Consider the following 18,928-nt stretch of genomic DNA (forward strand, 5'->3'; position numbering starts at 1 on the left):
TTGAATAATGCACTAATTAGAATAGAATAGAATTTATTATTATCATTGTACATGACACCAGAAAAAAAATACTGTGCATGACAATGAAATTAAAAACAATCTCTTAAAAGCACATTTAAAATAAATAAATAGAATAATAAATAACCCTAAAAATTCTACATAAAACCTAGTTAAAACACTCAATCACAATCAGAAAATGGCAGGTCCAGCAGCATTCAGTTCACAAATAGCTCTTCCCACAAAGCTCTTTTTAAGTCTGTTTGTTCTGGCCTTAAGTGCCCTGTATCGTCTGCCCGATGGCAATAATTCAAACAAATAGTGTCCAGGATGGGAGGGGTCTCTGATTATAGTCCATGCCTTCCTGAGACAACAACTTGTATACAGTTCCTCTAGTGAAGGCAAGAGACAACCAGTGATCTTCTGGGCTGTGGTGACAACCCTCTGGAGAGCTTTCCTGTCTGTGACTGTGCAGCTGGAAAACCACACACACAGACAGTAGGTCAAAATGCTCTCTATGGAGCAGCGATAGAAGGACACCAGCAGTCTCTGTGGCAGATGGTTATTCCTGAGAACCCTCAGGAAATAGAGTCTCTGCTGTGCCTTCTTGATGGTAGCCATAGTATTTGTGCTCCAAGTCAGGTTGTCTCTCAAATACACGCCCAGAAAACGAAATTCAGAGACCCACTCCACACAGTCTCCATCGATGACCAGTGGCTGGATGACTGTTTTCCTCCTTCTATAGTCCACCACTATCTCCTTTGTCTTTGAGGTGTTGAGGATCAAATTGTTCTCCCTACACCAGGCCGACAACTGCTGCACCTCCTCTCTATAGGGGGACTCATCCTCACCAGAAATGAGTCCCACCGCAGTAGTATCATCAGCAAACTTAATGATATTGTTGCTGAAGTGAGAGGGGGTGCAGTCATAGGTGTAGTGGGTGTAGAGCAAAGGACTCAGCACGCAGCCCTGAGGGGAGCCGGTGCTGAGGCTAATGGCCTAAGAGATGTGAGGGCCAACTCTCACCCTCTGAGAGCGGTCTGTGAGGAAGTCCAAGATCCACCGGCAAATGGAGTGGGACACCCCCAGGTCCAACAACTTAATCACCAGCCTGCTTGGAAGAATGATATTAAATGCTGAGCTAAAGTCCACAAAGAGCAGCCTCACATAGCTCCCCTGCTGCTCCAGATGGGACAGAGCAGCATGTAGAGCCATAATGATGGCATCCTTCGTGGACCTGCTCGCATGATAAGCAAACTGGTGAGGGTCAAACCCAGGGGGAAGGCAGGAGATGATGTAGGCCCGGACTAACTTTTCTAAGCACTTCATAATAATCAGAGTTAGTGTCACCGGGCGATAGTCATTCAGATCACTGATCCTGGTCTTCTTGGGGGGGGGACAATAATAGAGGACTTCAAGTGGGGGGGGGCAGCAGCCTGGCTCAGGGACTGGTTGAAAATGTTTGTAAAACACCAGCTTAACTGAGCTGCACATTCCTTCAACACCCGTCCCGAGACGCCGTCTGAACCCGCAGCTTTCCTTGAATTCACCCCCCTCAACACCCGCCTTACCTCCTGTTCCTCCAACATGAGGACGTGGCTGTTGAGGGCAGGTGAGGGGACGATGACTGTCTCTGGTGGCTGCACCTCAAAACGGGCAAAGAAGCTATTGAGGTTCTCTGCCAGTGAGGCATCACTGTAGTCTGCCAACAGGGTGCTGGGTCAGTGGTTCGTGATGTGCTGAACACCCTGCCACACCCGCCGAGAGTCCTGACTCTGGAAGCAGTCCTCTATTCGCCTCCTATAAGCTGTCTTGGCACATCTGATCCCCTTCTTCAAGTTGGCTCTGGCGGCACTGTACAGCTCCCCATTACCACACCTGAAGGCGGAGTTCCTCTCCTGGAGCAGGTTCCGCACCTCCCGAGTCATCCAAGGCTTCGTGTTGGGATAAACATGGATGTACTTATCCATAGTGACCATGTCTGTGCAGAACCTGATATATCCCAAGACAGCTGCTGTATACTGCTCCTAATTCTGAGGTTTTGTAACAAACACAGACAGATCGCAAAGGATTCTGGGTAAAAGTGCCTCTGCTAAACACTGATTGGTTCAGTCATTCATTATGTAAACCAACACGTTAATGTGATGTGTATCATGTGTTGGTGTTTACAGATAAATGTGCTTTGTAAAATATTCAATTTTTTTATTTGTAAAAACAGGTATTTTTACGGAGCCCTAGAAGTGTCATCGCAAAATGTTTTGCATGTGGAGAGAATGTGCGCTCATTTTATTAGTGCTGTGCACATGTTTTATTATACTGTAAAATGTGCACTCAATATTGTCTTGACACATAAATGTTGGTTTTACACTGTGCGAGTTTTGGTCCTTTTTCAGATGATTTTTCATTCGTGTGAGAATTTTTTGGACCGAGTTTCAGGTTAATCACGCGTCCTGCATTGTGTAGTGTACATGGAGTAACAAGCTGCGTTTAACATCTCACGACCACCTCCTGATCGCCGATCGTATGGTGGAATGAAAATCACCTGTCTGATATTATTCTAATCGGCCGTCGTGAGGGTTTCCTGCTGCTGAAGAGCTACAAGCATCCAACCTCTAGCACTGTGCCTGTGCAAACACCCCAGAGCTGTCTTGTAATGTTTTTTTGTCATTTTGTTTTGTTTTTAAACTTTGATGTCTCCCATCAAGAGTTTTTGTAAGTTAAGTTTGAAAAAACTTAACTTGTGATTAAAAATATCATACAGCGTCTCCTCATCTTCAGGACGAATACTGCCATGAACACTACTGGCCAGTAGATGTCAGTAGAGACCGTGAAAACTTGCCAAAACAAAATTCCAGATAATCCGTGTCTGCTACATTTAACATGCGTGGAATTTAACAAATGCAAATACAATAACGTCTATAAACCCAGAGAATATATTCATGAGAGTTTTAGGCACTAGAGTTTAATGCTGTTGTCCATGGAGCCTGAACAGAGTGTCTGAAATGCATTTGTCCTGTCGTGAACATACTGAGATTACCCTATCCTACCCATAATGCACTGCTGGGTACAGCATGTGCTCACTAAAACCATAGAAATTAGCACATTACTTTAAAACTAAAACATATATCTGATATTTTCACTTTATAAAACTTCAGACATGACAGTAATTTTAAATAACTTGTCCAAAATGAGTTTGGTTAAAATTTGAACCATAAGTTAAAAATGTATGCCTCTGGATGACTTGGGTGATATTGCCAGCGTATCAGTATGGTGTTAAGTAGACATGCATTGAAATAAATGCAGTCAGATCTTTGGACCAAAAAATGACTTATATTTACACATAAGATCCTTCTGAATGTGCTGCTTACTTTTGGATGTTGAAACCAGGATGTGTATAACAGTAACATTACTAACAGATAAAATCAATTTCAATGCGGGATCAGACTGAAGGCGCGAGCGGGGCCGTCTTCTGCCGCACGTCAGTGCAATTTCCGGATAGTACAAACAGTTTTGGCGGAGGGCCAAATTTTAGCTGCAAATGTGTCATTTTAAATGAAGATTTCTCCGCTGAATTACAAATTTGGGCTTACAGATTTACTTTACTGCATTCATAAGGGTCTTATAAATACATATCAGCTATTTCTTTCTGAGATCTGACCACATTTATTTCAACGCAGGTCTACTTTAAAGGAAATGATTTGTGTGTGTGTGTGTGTGTGTGTGTGTGTGTGTGTGTGTGTGTGTGTGTGTGTGTGTGTGTGGTGTGTGTGTTGTGTGTGTGTGTGTGTGTGTGTGTGTGAGACCAGTTCTCCTTTGCTTGCAGAGAATAGAGCAGTTTTTCATAGAAGCAGCTCTCTTCTGTTTGCAGAGGGTGGAACTATACATACATCTTTTAGGAAACTTTTAACAGGTAGGTGCTCAACTGATTTTAAATTTTAAAATTGTTTGCTGTTGTTCAGCTTTGTTACTACGTTATTGGTCTAAAAGTTATCGGACAAAAATTTATCGGAAGATAATTAGTCCGATAATGGTTTTTAAAGTTATCTAAAAAGATAATTTTCATTTTTTCATTTTCATTTATTTATTTATTTCATTCATTTAAAAGAAAAAAAAAAACAGAAAAGCAGAAATAAAGCATCTCCATTACCAGAATGAAAAGGAGCAGATAGAAGAACAAGTCTTATATTTTCTGCCCCTTTTACAATACAATCTTTCAATATCCAGCATCATTTTTCAACATTATTTAACAGATTGTATTTCTTTAACTTGTCACATACCACTGACTTATTTCATAATTATGACCATTATTAAATAGATTACATCTCTGACAGGTTACATTTTTAAACTTAAAACATTTTATACATTATTAACAAATTACTTTTTTTTTTTTAACTTCCTTACAGCCCACTAACTTATTTTATAGTTTCATACTTACTTAATACATCTAGTTTAATATGTTTTTTAAATCATTTAAGCGACCTTAATTCTTTAATTTCTTTGTTGAGATTGTTCCATAATTTTTCACCATTTACTGCAATACTCCGTTCTTTTACTTTGGTTCTGTATCTTGGTTTTCTAAAGACTTCTATTCCTTTCAGTTTATAACTACTTACTCTTTTCTCAAACATATTTTGAATGTTTGTTGGTAAAGCATTTTTATTAGCTTGGTACATTGTTTGTAATATTTTCAAATCAACCAAATCATGAAATTTAAGTACCCTGTACTTAATGAACAATGGATTAGATGGATCTCTAAAACCACTGTTGCTAATCACCCTTAAAGCCCTTTTCTGCAGAATAAACAAAGGTTGTATATAAGTTGTATATGTTGATCCCCAGATTTCTACACAATAAGTTAAATATGGGAAAATCAATGAATTGTACAATGTTAATCCCATAATGAAAACATTATCTTCGATAATTATCTGTTATCGGAACTGTGCCCACCACTGAATATACTAGAATCATTTATCATCTTAGAAGTTAGAAAATGGTTGGATATAATTTAATCAGATGTAATTTATGAAGATTTTGAGTTGCAGATTCACAAAGTCTGCTTTGTCTACCACAAACCACTGTACACCATAGCGACCAACACAAAGGGAAAAACAAACACCTCTTCAGTACTTCTCTATAGGCATGTTTGTGGCAGTTCCTTGGTTTAATTGTGACCAAAACACTGTTCCAACTGTCAGAAAAAGAAAAATGAACTTAGTTGTTTAGAGTTAAACAGTTTGTACTTACTATTAAAGGAGCTGCAGATTTCCTAGTGTAGAATGTCCTGAGGTCCTTACCCTTCCATTCATTCAAGTACTTACATGTGAAACCTGTCTCACAGTCCTGCAAAACCAGCTGTGTCTTATGCACATGGTGCAGGAACCACATGGTGATCAGTGGCGACATTCTGCAAAACTGAAAATGAACTTTCACACCTCTCAGTGGATGTACCATCTGTTAATCCAGGTCTCATAAAAGCCACAACACTTGGCAAAGCTTTTACCATGTTGTGGTACTGCTGCTGCTCATCCCAGCCTCCACCCCAATATCTACCTGTGGGCTCCGATCTGGGACAAAATATCTATAACTATTCATCATTCCCTTTTACTCAAGTATCCATATGCGGGGAGTGGTGTGATCAAAGCCTAGCCCATACTCAAATGTGTTGTTGCAATAAATATTCTTATATGTGAATTGTCTGAGGGAAATGCACTTGCACTATGTGTGCTTTAGTCCATGCATTATAGATAATCAAAATGGTGCCCAATGTGAAAGACAAGGTTTGAAACTGGAAAGTTGTGTCATCGACAGCCCTTTTGTTGTGACTGACAGAGAATCCATGGATGAATGTGTCACTGGCTTTGTCTTTCTACATGTGTATGTATCAATGTTCACCCAGCTGTCTTTGTGCTCATGGAGCCTTGCCAAGGTTTTTCTGATGGCATTTTGCTTGCTGTCACTCCAGCAATCTATCTCGCCTTCACACCCAGGCTTTTGACACAAGTGAAGAGAGAAGGACCCGATGAATTACACTGGGGTTCACACAGTTGTGCTCAAAAGTTTACATGCCCTGGCAGAATTTTTACTTTTTTGGCCATTCTTAAGAGAATATAAATGACAACACAAAAACTTTTTTTTCACTCATGGTTAGTGGTTGGGTGAAGCCATTTATTGTCAAACAACTGTGTTTCCTCTTTTTAAATCAAAATGACAAGAGAACTACCCAAATGACCCCGATCCAAAGTTTATATACCCCTGTTCTTAATACTGTGTATTGCCCCTTTAACATCAATGACAGCTTGGAGTCTTTTGTGGTAGTTTTGGACGAGGCTCTCTGATGGTAAAGCTGCCACTGAATATGTCTTGGACTTTATTTACATTAATTACAAAGAAATACAAACAGTATGGCACTTTATGGTAAATCTGCATGGAGTGGACAGTTCTCAAAAACTGAGTGACTGTGCAAGAAAGAGAGAGGAGAGTGAGGAAAGCTACCAAGACACCCAGACAACCCAAGACAAGTTATGGGCTTATGTGGCTGTGATTGGAGAAACTGTGCACAGTGCAAATTGAGGACTTCAGCACTGTTCAGCCAATGCAGACATCAGTCAGCAATGCAGGACCGACAGAGATTGCAAGACGCAAAGTGACTAGTCGCTTGCAAAGCTTCCTTTGTCTATTTGACATCAGCATGCTGAGGACCATCACAGACTGCACAGTACACAAAGCCCGTAAAACAAACTGACTGGAGCACAAGTGTCTACGAGCTGATGGCATTCATCGCTGTTTTATTCTTCAGAGGAGCGATTGGCAGAACCAGTGCCATGCGTGACTGCTGGTCAAAATGCTTCGGCATTCCGTAAATCATGTCCACAATGTCCCGAGACCGATATGAAGAGTTGATGTACTATTTACACTTCGATATCAAGGACACCCGTTTGGAATGCATGCAGACAGACAAATTTGCTGCCATTTCAGACATTTGGGGGCACTTTGTTCAGAACTGTGTGCTGTCGTACAACCCAGGGCAACACATAACAGTTGGTGAACAGTTATTTCCAACAAAGTTCCGGTGTCCTTTTCTGCAATACATTGCATCTAAACTGGATAAGTTCAGAATAAAGTTTTGGATTGCAGCAGACTTAGACACTAAGTACATGTGCAATGCCATTCCTTAAGCCTCGGTCCCACCGAGTGAAGAAGGAGCCACGCACCCTGTTTTTTTTTTTTGTTTCGTCAGCTATCGTGGCATTATAGTGGCTCAGAGTGGCTCTTAGAGGCATTATCTTCAGTTAACGAGGCTCCTCTCTGAGCGTGGCGCTAATTTCAAGATGTTCAAAATTTAGCAACAACAGCGTGGTGCAGTTTGTGTTCGAGTTACTGCAACGACTTAGAGGCATTTGCGTGGTGCTTACGAGTCTGCAAAAAGTCCATTATCCGTGCGCCTGGCACCTTCGCAGGACCTGAGAGGCTATTTTTGGAGCGGCTCCTCCTCTTGCGCACACAATTGCACCTGCTCTGTGCGCTGGACTCTATATATTTTGTAGTGGATTAATCATTTTCTGCCAAACCTTGGATGTTGAAAACACTTCTAATCACTTCTGGCATCACAGAGGACTGTTTCATCTGGACACTTTTTTTCCTCTTTCCTGCTCCATGTGGGATGTATTTTGAGCAGCTTAAGGTAATTATTTTTAATGTTTTTTGTAGCTTGATAAAACAGTTCCTTGCTATAAAAGTATGTCTGTATGTTGATGTCTGTTGTATGTAAAAGTATGCTGATTTAATATCTTGTTAATGGATCACTGTGTGCATGCACTGAGGCAAGACCTGAGAGGCTATTTTTGGAGCGGGTCTCCTCTTTGCGCACCAAATTCCACCTGCTCTGTGCGCTGGACTCTATATAAAATAATTATTTTGTAGCGGATTAATCATTTTCTGTCAAACCTTGGATGCCGAAAATACCTGTAATCACTTCTGGAATTAATGTATCACATGAGCTCCGCTGTGTGTGCGCACTGAGGCAGTAGTGACTCCTCATCACGCTTCAAACGAGCATTTAGGCAGAACGCCAGCTCACAAAAGAGTGATATTTCAGTCAATATTGGATGAACACAAAGTTAAAATTTGGGTGACTGCGTGAAAGTGGATGTGTGTTTAAAGCCATGGAAGATAGTAACTCCAGTGGAGCAGCTAAGAGCAGGAGCTGTGCAGCAACACAGGTGGAGAGCGCGCAAAAGACCGACTTTGAAGACATAACACAAAGTTAAAAGTTGTATCATGGTGACTTGTAAGCTGTGGAAGAAATAAAGAAATATATATATTGAAAATGATCCACAGGTGTATATAATAAAATGGCCACCTCATTCTATATGCAGAACGGCACCATGCGCAAAAGAGCGCTTTTGCAGAAATAAACAGACGAACACAAAGTCAAAAGTGGAATCACGTTGTAAAAATGATTGTGCTTAAAGCCAGGGAAAAAATAAAGCCAGCAAGCCATGGATGGAACGGAAGCCAGAAAGAGCAGAGAGGCAGCTGTCCATGAAAGGACAACAGCAGCACGCGCGCAAAAGAGCGATTTTGCAGAAATAAACGGACAAACATAAAGTTTTGTGTGTTTAAAGCCGCAAAAAAAACAAAACAAAAAAAAGCTAGAGAGCCGCGGAGCCAGCGAGGAGCACAGAGCCGGCTCTCCGGGAACTTGTGGTTCAGGTCTAGCTGGTCTGGTGCATTACAGGTGGACTACAGCCTGGCGCACAGTGCACAACTGCGGAAGTGTGATGGAGTGTCTATTTTTGGACTGCGTTAAAAAAAAAGAAGGGACATCTTTAAATGCTGCTGTGAATCTGTGAATTGAAAACCCACACTTTGAAGGGACCAGGTGTGGGAGGGCTGGAGGCTTGGACCAAACTCATGCCTAAACGTGCGCCAACATGGCGTTATCATGGTGCTATCATGGCACTGCGTGGCTTAGTGTGGCTGATGCGAGCCATTCGAGGCTGTAATGACAGCTCGGTCGTGGCTCACTAGAGGCTGCTACGCGGCACATGCGGGGTACAGAGAGGCACATAGAGGCACCTTCATAGTGGATACGTGTTAAGATGAAAACGTGGGTCATTCTTCAAATAATCACCCCACACCCATGCGTGGCTCCTTCTTCAGCCTTCATTATTCGGTGGGACTGAGGCTTTACTTAGGAAAAGACCCCAGTTGTGCCATAGGAGAGCGACTTGCAGACAATGTTGTGATAAGGCTTATGGAACCCTTTTTGGACACAGGCAAAACTGTCACTATGGACAATTTTTCACATCGTTGTCTCTGGCGAACAGGCTTCTACAATGCAACACAACTCTGCTTGGCACAATAAACAAAATTCGATGGGAAGTTCCAGACCAGGTAAAAAACACCAGAGAACGTGAGGAGTTTTCAACACAGGTGATCACTTCTTGCAGTGCCCTGCTAACAGTGTATGCAGCTAAAAAGAAGAAAAATGCGTGTCTTCTCAGCACGCTGCATAAGAAAGTGGAGCTTGAAGATTTGCGGCAAAAAATCTTCTGTTGACTGTGGTCAAAAATTGTTTATCAATGCGATTTCTCTTGAATATTGTTATGTGTGAAATAAATGTTGTTTTTTCATTGAAGTCCTTTGTTTGGTCTATCCTTCAATTTAGGCCAGGGATGCCTAACCCTGGTCCTCAAGACCTGTTTTCCTACATGTCTCCCTCTTTCAACACAGTCTGAGTGGGGCAAGGGAGCAGGTACTGATCTAATTTGCAACTCAAAGGAACCAGTCAATAGGGTGAGCACCACAATAGTAATTTGAGAGGGGGAGGAGGGCCTTGCAGCAGTGGCAGAAAGTTCCAGGCATTCTAGTGTTAAATTGTATTGTCTCTCACGCTCTTTGTTGACGCACACAGTGGATGGCTACATACTCTGTCAAATCACCCATCGCACCCAGTCAGTCTGTTTAGTAATAACAGAGAATCATTCTGAGACCATTAGCTTCCATGTGTTCGATAAAATGACTCATCCAATGATATTGGGGCACCCTTGGCTGAAGAAACACAGCTTGAACTTTCACTGGTCTAAAGGGCAGATTAGTTCCTGGGGACCCCCCTGTGTTAGTGTTGTCTGTCTAAACCTGCTGTTATGATACTGGATTCTAACCCAGATCTCTCCTGAGTTCCGTGGTATTATCATGATTTAGCCATGGTTTTGAGTAAAACTAGAGCTAAATCTTTACCACTGCATCGCCCATATGACTGTGCCATCGAGCTTTTGCCGGGAACTATTCCTTCCAGGGGCAAATTGTTCTCTCTGTCGGCACACGTTAAAATTAATGAATACATACAGGAATCTTTAGAAGCTGGTTTGATTCAAGCCTCGTCATTGCCCACCGGGGCGGGGTTTTTCTTCATTGAAAAGGACAAATCCCTCCGCCCGTGCATTGATTATCGGGGCCTCAATTATGTAACAGTTAAGAATCGGTACCTGCTGTTCCTCATTGCCACCGCGTTCGAACTGCTAGAGAGTGCCACATTCTTCACGAAATTGGATCTTCGCAATGCTTATCATTTAGTGCACATTAAACAGGGCGATGACTGGAAAACTGCCTTCAACAGTCCAATTGGTGATTATGAGTACCTAGTCATGCCATTTGGGCTAACCAATGCACCCGCAGTGTTCCAAAATCTGGTAAACGACGTCCTTTGTCAATTTCTGAACAAATTTGTGTTTGTTTATTTACATTATATTCTGATTTCCTTTCTGGACGAAGAGACTCAGGTTTGTGCAGTACTGCAAAAACGTATTACAGAATCACTTAATCACCAAAGCAGAAAAATGTGAATTTCATACATTAACATTTTTAGGATTCATGATCACACAGGGAGAAATCCGGATGGACCCAGAGAAGGTTGTGGGGGGGTACGTGATTGGGCAGTACCTAATAACCGTAAGGAGGTACAAAGACTTTTGGGTTTTGCAAATTTCTACTGTAAATTCATCCGTAACTTCAGTATTGTTGCTGCACCTCTGCATAACATCACCTTGTCCCGCCAGGCATTCCACTGGACGCCAGAGTGTGACGAGGCCTTTTGGGTCCTAAAAGAATGCTTTACAGCGGCCCCCATCCTGCTCCTTCCTGAACCTACCTGACAGTTTGTGGTCGAAGTTGATGCTTCTGACGTAGGCATCGGAGCAATCTTGTCTCAAATTAATCCTGATGATAATAGGCTACATCCCTATGCCTGTCTATCTAAGAAATTCTCTGATGCCGAGTATAACTATAACACTGGTGACTGGGAACTGTTGGCGGTGAAAGCGGCGCCATTGGCTTGAGGGGGCACAAGTGCCATTTTTAGTCTGGACAGATTATAAAAACCTGGAATACCTCCGCACAGCAAAACGTTTAAATGCCAGGCAGGCCTGCTGGCCCATTTTCTAAATTTCAGACATCTTGTATATATTACTCTGGAACAAACTGGACAAACAGTGCTGTAAAGGACAATAAGCAGGACGTTAAAGATCAAACTTCACTTTCCCCAGAACAACATGAACAGGAAGCGATCACGGCTCACAGCAATTCCCACTGAAAATAACGGGGAAACAACCTGAGCTTCTCGCATGTTTACATACAACAAACACTATAACAACGTCTAAAAACCGAGATAATATATTCACAAGAGTTTTAGGCACAATATAGAAAGAGCTTTATGTTGCGATGTTAATGCTGTTGTCTGTGTGCACCAGTTAAACTGGAGCCTGAGCAGACCCTCTCAATGCATTTCTCAATGTTGCTGAGATCTCGCAGAGCAGCGAACTCTTCGAAGTCTTGCGGGACCTGAAACCACAATAGGGCAAATGCTAACAACAGCTGACATCTTCTTCTGGGCTTCTTCTGTGCTGCATTTTCTGCTACTGTATGCTGTACTGCTCTTAGGGTGAACAAAAGGTGAGGAGAGGTAGCACCAATCCCCTAAAGCACAACAGTAAACACCTGAAGGTCCCTTGTTTTTCATGAAATAAGTTTCTGAAGGTAAGTAATGGGGCAGCACTGTGGCTTAGTGGTTAGCACTGTTGCCTCACAGCAAAAAGGCCATGGGATCGATTCCCACCTGTGGCCTTTCTGTGTGGAGTTTGCATGTTCTCCCCGTGTTTGCGTGGGTTCCCCCTGGGTGCTCCAGCTTCCTCCTACAACCAAAGCTTAGGTGGACTGGAAACTTTGAATTGTCCATAGGTGTGCGTGCATGTGTGAATGTATTTGTCTGTATGTGGCCCTGTGACAGACTGGTGGTCTGTCCAGGTTGTATCTCGCCTCATGCCCTATGACTGCTGGGATAGGCTCCAGCCCCTGTAACCCTTAATTGGAGTATTGTGACTTTACAGTTTTTCTTTCATTCTGACATACTGCATTAAAACAGTGACCTGAAATTCACCGCCAAACTGAAAATTTGAATCAGAAAAAGTTAGTTTTTTTTACTGTGAAAACCAGAAATATGTGTTATATGGCTGGGGGGGCCTGGCTGCCGGTTTGTTTGTCTTTTTGTTTTCCTCCCAGGTGGCGTGCATTTGGGACTGAGTGGCTGTGTTGCTGAGGCTGTCAGGACCTCACCCTGATCACCTGCGACTCGTCAGGACTCACAGCTGTGGTGCATCTGGATGGATTGGAGCATGTTGGCATTTAAGACTGGAGTGCACAGTGTGTATTTGCCAGAGACTCGACCTTGTGACCAGACGGGTGAGATCGTCGTCTCGGGAGCCATCTCATCAGCAGCGGATGCTGAGAAACGTCCAGGTTTGATGTACAGTCTGTGAAAGAGGAGGGGGTGAGGTCTCACGCTCGTCAGCACACTTCCTGAGGTACGTTAGATTTTGTGACTAACAGTTATACAGTCAGTAAATGTGGTGTCCCTCACACCTTATTGTATTGAGCTGTTTGTTAGTCATGTATCAGCTTCCACTGCGGTGGAGTTTTGTGAACTGGATGTTCCATGCCTGCAGGTTGGAAGCTGATCAGCAATCAAGCCAGGAAGTGTTTGCTGTTTGTACACCTTTAAGTGTTCTGTGTGTAGAGTGTGGACTCACATAATGGTTCCTTCTTTCACAGACTCGGTTGTTGCGGCCACCTGGGGGGTGTCGGCGGGGTCCTTGGGTCCGAAACAGCTTCTGGCTCCGGACCGTTAGCGCTGCTGGGAGCGCACCACGCCAGACCGCACCTTTCTGTATTATCACTGTTATGTATTAAATTCAGTTAGCCTTTGTACCGTGCTCTGCTTATTTCATACTGGGTCCTTCAAACGCTGGTCGGTTCTCCGAGCTGCGTCCGACACATAACAATATGTTTAACAAATCATTTTTATAATTTAGAATGCAAATATAAATTGTAAATTTCAAAAATATATGTAAAAAATGTAACATAAACAAAGGTATATACAACAATTCACATTAAAATGCAGGAAATACTTAAAGTGTTTTTTTGTTTTGTTTTGTTTTGTTTTTTGTGGCTATTTACATGCAATAAGATGCCACGCAAATTATATTTGTGCCACTCAGAAAAACAATTCCTGTTCAAAGCACACCAGTATCCCCAAAAACTTGCACAGATATTCCACCTCAATATCCATGTGGATTTTTCCCTAATTCCTTGTTTTTGTAGCATTTTTTTATTGGTGTTGGTACAGACTGTCCTGACTGTGTTAGTGGCCAAAACAAAACAAAACAAAAACAATAGAAAAAGGTGTTTTGGACTTTGGGGGGGTCTCTACCTGAACTCCTGTGTTTTTCACCCCTGGAGCCTGCTGACTGCTGGGGTAGTGTGTGTCTCCACCCTGCTGTGTTCCAGGACTCGGCGTTGAAGCAGAAGCCCTGTCCTGGAGAAGAAAGAGAACAGTGCAGTCCGATCCACTGTGGAGATCTGTGCACACAGATTGGTGGATCCACCTGCTCTGGTTCGTCCAAACCAGAACAATAAAGTCCACTTCATCATCAGACCGATCACGCTCTGGTTCAGACTCTGATGATGTGCTCCGCGCTTCGATCGTCTTCATGCAGTTCAACAAAGGGAGAGACTTCATGCGCTGTTCCAAGACGCCTGATTATTTTGATGCACTAAATAAATAAAATAACTACAGCACACACTAACCACACATGCTAAAACACTCCACCACACACACTAAAACACACTGCAAGCATGGCAAATATCACACAACTTTCAAAAGTGATCACTTTCTGGTTTTTGGTCCGCATGAAACCACAATATACCTTTGCTCATCAACCAGATTACGTGGCTTGGGGATCATCGTTTATTTGGTAATATATTTTACACCAGTGATAAAGAAATATTCATGTATTTTTTACTTGTTTGTTGTCACAGATTGAGAGAAAGAAGAAAAGTCCCGTTCACAATACGTGCACACACAAACACACCCACGTGGGGTCTGTGTGTTGTCATCAAACCCACATGGGGTTAGTGATTATGATTGGTTAGTTCCTGAGTTTTCCACCAATGGTAACACCGCTTTCTCCTGATGAAGATGAGGGAGTTGTATTTTTTTCCAGCCCTCTCGCTCCTTCAGCTGAATAAGGAAATGAGTCATTTTTGCTGCGAGAATCTGTAAAACCTGCAGCAAATATGAGACTATTATCCCCCTCGCAAAAAATCTCACGTAAATTATTAATCATAATTCAAGTTACAGTTGGACTATTAACAAAATTTTTAAAAAAGTTGTGCAGGTTGAATTCCACACATTCAACACGCATTCAATCAGATAGTCAGAGTGGAGCAGATTGTGTGCTACGTCCGCTTAATTAGGTCATGTCACTTTTGACGTGGAGGCGCATCAATCGACTCCAGAGGGTTAAACTTGATGTGACATATTCAACAAGTCTACTCAAGAATTACATTTATAGTATACCAGCCAAACATAGGAATCTCGTCTACAATTTTTTTGGTGGGATTTTCTTGTTAATGCTCAGCATCTGTGCTGGACCATTCAATCATCCTAAGACAAAGATGTGGGTGGATGCTAATGTGAATTTTTACTTTTAAGGTCATGTTCAATGCCATAAAGGTCAAAGGTCAAAACCCCCATTTTTAAATTTTGCTATACATTTTTTGCAGGCTAAAATTGATACTTACCTTTACAAAAACACTTAAAAACAGATTATGAATGTTTTATAAATGTTACGTTTGGAGCCTTAGACTCTGTAGGTTGCCTATTTATGCTCCGAGCTAGTCTGAGCTTGTGATGTGATGACATGTATGTTCTTGGTATTCTAGGTTATTTGCAGCTGCTTCCAAAAACAGCAAAAATGCAATTAATATATTGCAATTATTATTTTGTTCCAGTTAAAAGTTATGTAGTCCTGTTGCTAGCAAATGCTATCTGTATAAATGACATGAAGCTTGTCTATTTGTGTTATGATCAGTGAAAGTAACCACGTTTTATGTCTTTGCAGGCATGAAAAAGTACTCCACAGAATAGGTAATTATAGTAATAGCAATGGATCCTGTAGAAATTGTAAAGCACAAGAGAAACATTTAAAATTAGATTAATTCATATAGAAGCTTTTTAAGGTACATGTGATTCCTTGTTAAAGTAAGAATGATTAAGAACAGAAATGAAATGCGCACATTTTAGAGTTTACATTTATATGCACAGTTAACATAATGTAACATAAATGTAACATTATAAAAGGTTATGTTAATCTTAGGTTGTGTTTTACATTTCCTGGTGGTTTTTGTATGAAAAATAATTTTATTCATTTTTAATGACAAACAAATATGAATTTTTCACTATTTTGACCATTTTTTACCTGTTTTGACCATGAACTTCAAAATTGAGAGTAGCATCCACCCACATACTACTTTTCTTCACTGTATTACTAATTGATCTGGCATGGATGCCTAGCATTAACATTCAAACGCCATCAAAAGTTTTTTAGCACATGTTGGCTGGTGCACTATTAGGTCTGTTGCTGTTTTTGACAATTCAGAGTGATATTGTTATGCAGGGAATTTTTTTTCAGTTATAATACCAATAGACAAATTAATTTGTTTAATGTAATTTAATTTGAATCATTTTTTTTTTAATTTGAAAAAAAAAAAAACTTTTTGTATTTCACAAAAATCCCACCCAAAAGTAACCCTAACCCACTGCACCATGACCTGTTTACAACATGATATATCTAAATACTTGCAAAGTATGAAAAACATGAAACAATTCTCTAAACAATTCTCTAACTGGTGTTCCAGTCTTCACAGTTTCACCCCATGTGCATCCCATACATACCTGGCATCATGGGCAGGCCTTAGGGTGACCTGCCTGCCCTTGGAAACATTTGGGACCACCTTGGACGGACGAGCCTGTTAGTCACCTGCCAACCACAAAAAGAAAAAATAAATAAATAAATAAGTCGCAAGTTAGCATGATTACAATTTGTACAAATTTGGCGTTTAAATTAAGTTAAATAGATACCTTTAACATCAAAAACACCTTAATCTCTGCCTGTTACTGTCCATTTACCATATATGTATTTTTTTTTCAGCCCAGTCTCACTTTTTTTCATGGTCCCATCACAAAATGTCACATTTTGGTGACCCTTTTTTTTTTTTTTTTTTTTTACTACTTCTAACCTTACTCCTTCCCCTAACCTTGACCACAGCCTAACCCTAACCATAACCTCTTCAGACCACCCATATCACCTTGCATTCCATGATAATGTCACAAAAATGTGTGTAACAGTATCATAAACTAATAGATTAATTAATTCACTTTTCATGATGCCATCTTGAACTGGCGTGAGATTGGCTTGATTTTTTTACCTCTGTTAATGAAGTTGGACAGAGGTTATGCGATTGCCTGCGTTTGTTTGTTTGTTGGTTAGTTAACAGTCTCATGGGCACAGTTCTGCATCTATTGTCATAAAATTTGGACATACGGTTCAGATAATCCTAGAATAGAGTGAGTTCTTTTCTAAGGTCATAGCTCAAGTTTCAAGGTCAAGCTCACGAATAAAGTGAAAATCACATAGTCAGCCATAACTTCAGAACTACTCACCATAGAAAAGTCCGTGTTAACTCATATTGTTCCTCTTGGGGAGACACTTTCTGATTGACCTTGGTCTTCGACCTTCACCTTCAAAAGTTTGGTCAAGGTCAAAGTTGACCCCCAAAAATAATATTCTGTATTTAAATCTGATGCATGGAAGTGGTGTGCTGGGTCCTAGAATACCGTGAGTTCACCTTTTAAGGTCACAAATTTCAAGGTCGAGGTCGCATAAAACAAGAAAAATGCAATAATCAATTTAGATCCGACTTGAATTTCACCATTCTGAAGTGGAATTTTCAAGTTAAAAACACTTGCAAGAGATTGTTGGCTTCATGCCAAAAGTCTTTCAGAAATGTTTGATCTGACTTGAGTTTTACCATTTTGAAGTTCCAGTTCGGTCAACATTTAATTCATAGTGTGACATCAAAAGTAACTACTCTTTTGGCGGAGGTACTTGCATTGTCTGAGCACAGCGGTAGTTTTTTATATCAACCACTTGGTAGCTTTACTGATACATTTCTTGCTTGTGCCAAATGGATTATCTACAGGGCACATGTGGCACCATATTGTTTTTATACATTATTAATACTAATATTCTTAATATTACTATCATGTCATACTGTTGATCTTGAACCACAGCAGAAAGGAAAGACTGAGATCCGTGGTACATCTGTTGCACAGAGCTGACTCAACAGTGTTTCTTAGTGGGGTTCAGATGGTGGCCTAGTTTTCTCTAATAAGTGAATCCCTACAGTGAGATAATGTAAACCAGCAGTGCTGCTATCTATTCACCAGAGCTGTAAAGTTTGTCTTCTCTATTTAGTTAGAGGAAGAGGGGGATTTTAATTTGTGTAGCATGAATACACTTTTAAAAAGGTCTAACAAAAGAAAATGTGATTGCATAATAAATTTGGATGGATTGCAGTGTCATAGAAAATTAAGCAATTTCAGAAATGTCAGTCAGTATTAGATGACTTCAGCCCTCTGATCCATTCTCCTGTTATTTTGGAATACAGTCAGTTTATATAGTCAAATGACACCTATGGAAGACACGGCAGTCATAAAGGATTTGCTCTCCACTGTGTTCCTTGCATCTCTTTCCATTTGTTTCGAATGATCCCTGATGCAAAGTAATTGGTGCTGGAAACGTAGTAGTTGTTAAGACCACAGCTTTGGACACAAATGCTGTAAGTGAGTCTGCTCAACACTGGCCCATTGTTCTACAACTGAGTGGAAAAAAACAAAAAAACATTTGGTTCCACTTAGTTCTGACGCATCCTGTTTGATTAAGATGGAGACAGAAGTGTTTATAGGGCGCACTTTGGGTGTTCTACCAAACTGTATAAAACCAGTGTTAGATTGCATATATTGTGTACATATTGATACTTTGAGTGAAAATAACATGCAATCACAATATGGAGCCATTTACAGCTGACAGACTCTGCTGAATGTCAGATTTTATAATTCACTGCAAACAAATCAGCAGCTGAGGGAGAAGTTGGCAAGCTTTTGGTTGCTACGCAGCACAGCCCCTGCTGATGGGACACCACTGTGCTCTAGGGGAGGAGATGATCTCGTGCAAGCTGAAGAGAGGCAAGGGGTCAGGGCAACAGGCTAAGTGCTAACCAATTCAAACCAGAATAAGCATCAATTCTCCTCTCAAATGTCCAGTGCCTGAATAATAAAATGAAGTTTGAGTCTGAAGTGCATTTCTTCCCAGAGCAGGAACTGCTGTTTATCCTAAATGAGATGTGGGTCCAGGACCTTATTCCCAGCAGTCATTCACTTGGAAGGGCTAACGTGAAGAATATTACTGCATTTTCTGCTACTAATTCTTGTGCTTATTTTTCAGAAACAGCCAGAATAAATCATCCAGTCTGT

The 18,928-nt window shown here is 41.1% G+C and overlaps 1 long non-coding RNA gene across 1 annotated transcript; it reads right to left on the reverse strand.

Moving 5' to 3' along the window:
- Positions 1-1,484: 1,484 nt before the first annotated feature.
- On the reverse strand, positions 1,485-9,905 carry LOC117510401. The gene is made up of 3 exons (XR_004560715.1): positions 9,893-9,905; positions 7,875-7,879; positions 1,485-1,875 (listed from the first exon to the last, which is right to left on the reverse strand). It is a non-coding gene; the product is annotated as an uncharacterized LOC117510401 (long non-coding RNA).
- Positions 9,906-18,928: the final 9,023 nt, after the last annotated feature.

The sequence above is a fragment of the Thalassophryne amazonica genome, chromosome 5 (genome assembly GCF_902500255.1).
Source record: "Thalassophryne amazonica chromosome 5, fThaAma1.1, whole genome shotgun sequence".
Taxonomy (NCBI): domain Eukaryota; kingdom Metazoa; phylum Chordata; class Actinopteri; order Batrachoidiformes; family Batrachoididae; genus Thalassophryne; species Thalassophryne amazonica.